Raw genomic sequence first — 4142 nt, forward strand, 5'->3', positions numbered from 1 at the left:
ATATCAGAAATGAACCCTGGGTGTGAGTAGCCTTATCAGTACAGATTCATCCTTCCTGATAAACTGACTCCCCACTACCAAAGGAAGTAGCAAGCATGGCCACAGTCAACAAGATACATCAAGCAGGATGATGCAGATTTGCTTCCTGAGCTACCTTCTCATGAACTACATTTTAATTTTTGTTGTTCCTATCTGGTACTGAATTGAAGTCTATGTTCCCAGCCAGCTCTCTGACTTAGGCTTAGAAATTTCTACTCAGTCATTTTATCCTGTGTCCCCCAAACTCATTTTGATGCCTGCCAAAAAAATCTCCCTCAAAACCAAACAACCAACTTTCAGGTGCTTTGTGAAAGCTAGGGCTACTAAGCCCACTGTACTCCCAAGATGCTCTTGTTTGCTCACAAATGTGGTTGAATAAGAACAAAAAGTAAACTGAAAAAGCAAGGTTATTTTTCTCTACCTCTCTGGTGTCCATTCCTGCCTTTATTAAATATATGTGGGGCAGCTAGGTGGCGCAGTGGATAGAACACTGGCCCTGGAGTCAGGAGGACCTGAGTTAAAATCCGGCCTCAGACACTTAACACTTACTAGCTGTGTGACCCTGGGCAAGTCACTTAACCCCAATTGCCTCACTAAAAAAAAAAAAATTAAATATATGTGAACAACAAAAACTACTTGGCTTTTGAGCCCTATGTGGGTCAGTTACAAACCACCTCCCCATGCTTCCCACTTCCACTTAAAGGTGAGTCAAAAATTATTAGTGCTTTGCTTTGGGCAGGGAGAGAGCTCTAGCTGAGAAGATATTCAAAGTCTCCTATCACCATCATTCCTCTTCCAGACTTGTGATCTCTTTGAGGGTTGGTGCTCTATGCATTATGCCACCTAGCTGCCCCATCTTACTACCTCATACCTTGTCTTGCCAATTTCCCCCTCCTCCTGTTCCACTTCTTCCTTCTTCCTTGACTCTTCTCCTTCAAATCAAGTCATTTTCAAGATGGCTAGGTGGCACAGTGTATAGAGCACTGGTCTTGGAGTCAGGAGGACCTGAGTTCAAATTCAGCCTTAGATACTAGCTGTATGACCCTGGGCAAGTCACTTCACACCAATTGCCTCCCCCAGACAAACAAGCAAATTGAGTCTTGCTAAGAGCAAATCCACATCCCTATAGGGAGTCTCAGCTTCTGAAGCATGGAGAGACATGGACTTGGTTTGCTGAAGTGTTGAGGCAGTATAAATTCTCCTCATGGGGATGTGGTGAGTGGCGGTTGGAGGACCTGCAAGAATGGAGGTACTGAGAGGACAGTGGGGAGGGCAGCATACCTCATCCTCTACCTCTGCTGGATCTCATCAAACTGACCACTAATGCTAAGGGATAGAAACCTGGCCACCGGGGGGCTATGGTTACCTTCTTGGTTGGGTGCAAGAGTCTGAGCTTCCAAGCAAAAAGAATGACAGAGTCAAGGAATCTTAGGATCTTAGAGCTGATTAAGCACCACAGAAGTCATTTAGTACAAGCCATACCTGAAAAAGAATCTTCAGTACAATATGACTGAGATAGTAATTCAGCCTTTGCTTAAGATCTCTCAGGAGGAAAAGAGCCACCACCTCCCAGAGGCAGTCTTTTCTCCTGGAGTGCTCTCTGCCAGGAAGTTTTTCCTTGAAACAAACCTAAATTTGTCTCTGGGATTTCCACCCATTGTTTTTAGTTTTATTCTCTGGGGACACATAGAACAAATCTAATCCCTCTTTGACATAAAGGTTATTGCTTACACTGACTTTATTTAATAAATATCTGTTGAATTGAATTCTCTCTGTGTGTGTAAAATATGTCGGTGAATGTGAGTGTGATTGTGTTGCACACAGTCTTGAAAACTGCCATTATGTTCCCATTAAAACCTTTTCTTCAGCCTTCTACTCAGTCTCATATTGCACAATCTTAAGATCTTTCACCACTCTGTTTGCCCTTTTTTGGGGGGATGCTGTTGGGTCTATCAGTGTCCTTCCTGAAATGTGGTATTCAGAAATGAACACAATATTGATTTGTTCTGCCCAGGGTAGAGTATAGTAGTACAATAAACTTCCTAGGGCAGAGTTTTATGCCTCTCTTAAGGTGGTCTGTGATTATGTTAATTTTCTTTGGTGTGATATCTTAATGTTGACTCATTGAGCTTACTAAAACCCCATTTTTTTTTTTAAAGACACCATTCCTCAGACACTGTGTGACTCTGGGCAAGACACTTAAACTCTCTCAGCCTCAGTTTCATCATCTGTATGTTGTTCAGTCATTTAAGTTGTGTCCAACTAGAGTAGTTTTTCATATCCTTCTTCAGCTCATTTTACAGATGAAGGAATTGAAACAAATAGGATTAAGTGACTTGCCCAGGGTCATATAGCTAGTAAGTGTCTGAGTCCAGATTTGAACTCAGATCTTTCTGACTCCTGGCCAGTGCTCTATCCACTGTGGCACCTTAGGTGCCCCATCATCTGTATAGTGGGAATATAATGGGGTTAATAATAACTACCTCCCAGGATTATTGTGATAATATTTGTAAAGTACTTTGTAATCTTTAGAGTGGTATATTTATAGCTATATACATATGAATATAAAAATATAAATGCTAGTTATTATTTCTCTTCCAACTTTTATCTATGAAGTTTTCCTGAACCCATGTAAGACTTTACATTTATCTCTATTAAATTTTTTTTTTTTTGTGGGGCAATGGGGGTTAAGTGACTTGCCCAGGGTCACACAGCCAGCAAGTGTCAAGTGTCTGAGGTCCGATTTGAACTCAGGTACTCCTGAATCCAGGGCCAGTGCTTTATCCACTGCGCCACCTAGCCGCTCCCTCTATTAAATTTTAAATCATGGAATTTAACCAAATGTTCTATACTGTCAGGATGGTTTTTTTTGGTCAAGATGTTTTTGAATCCTGACTGTCATCTAGTATATTAACTATTCCAGCTTTTTGTCATTTGCAAATTTAATAAGCATGTAACTTATATATTTATCAAAGTCACTGATAAAAATATTTAATATCAGAAGGCCAAATATAGTTCCCTGGGACACTCTACTGGAGAACTCCTGCTAAAATGACATTAAATTATTATCCAACATCCTGAGTTCCATAATTCAACCTGTTTCCAGTCTTTCTAATTCTCCTGCCCTTCCTTTCTCTTCCTCCCCTCCCCTCTTTATTTTATATTGAATTATCCTATCCTGTCCTGTCCTGTTCTATCTATCCTATCCTTTACTAGTAATAATATTGTACTATACTGTACCATGCCATACTCATCAATATACCTCCGTCTTATCCACAAAAATAGGATGAGAGACATAGCAAACATTGATAAAAGTTAGATAAGTTATATTTATAGCATGATCTACAGTCAAGGGATCCCTAGGAATTGTATACTCTCTTGGATTCTATTCATATGCCTCACAGAAGCTCCTTTGTCCTGCAGAAAGTGGCTGATATGGTGGCATATGTGTCTGGGTAAAAATACGTAAGTCTCTGGGAAGGAGAGAGAGTATATTGAGTCCTTGAGTATTCCTAATGCTTAGCACAGTACATCTGTTGTTGTTTAGTTGTTTCAGTTGTGTTCAATTCTTCTTGATCCCATTTAGGGTTTTCTTGGCAAAGATACTGGAGTGGTTTGCCATTTTCTTCTCCAGCTCATTTTACAGATTAAGAAACTGAGGCAAATAGGATTAAGTGACTTGCCCAGGGTCACACAGCCATGTAAGTGACTACAGAAGATGAGTCTTCATGACTCCAGGTTCATCTCTCTTTTCACTGCACCACCTAGTTGCCATCTAGTAGAAGCCAAATAAATAATTTTTAATGGAATTGAATATTTTGTATCTTCTATCTCTTTCAGCAGTCTCCTGCCTCAAGGACATTACTCACGTGTATGTGTGTGTGTGTGTTGGTTGATGCTTGGTTCCCTAAATTCCCATTTAAAGCCCTGGGGACATGGGTAGAACACACCTCATTGATCCAGCCCCAACCTGAATAGCTACAACCAGATACTTTCTTCCATACCAGTATCTGACCTTCTGCTCTATTACCACTAGGTGGTGCTATACCACATGGAAATGATGCAGAAATATTCCCTGACACTTTCCAGTAGCCACAAGTTTA

The sequence above is a fragment of the Dromiciops gliroides genome, chromosome 2 (assembly GCF_019393635.1).
Source record: "Dromiciops gliroides isolate mDroGli1 chromosome 2, mDroGli1.pri, whole genome shotgun sequence".
Taxonomy (NCBI): domain Eukaryota; kingdom Metazoa; phylum Chordata; class Mammalia; order Microbiotheria; family Microbiotheriidae; genus Dromiciops; species Dromiciops gliroides.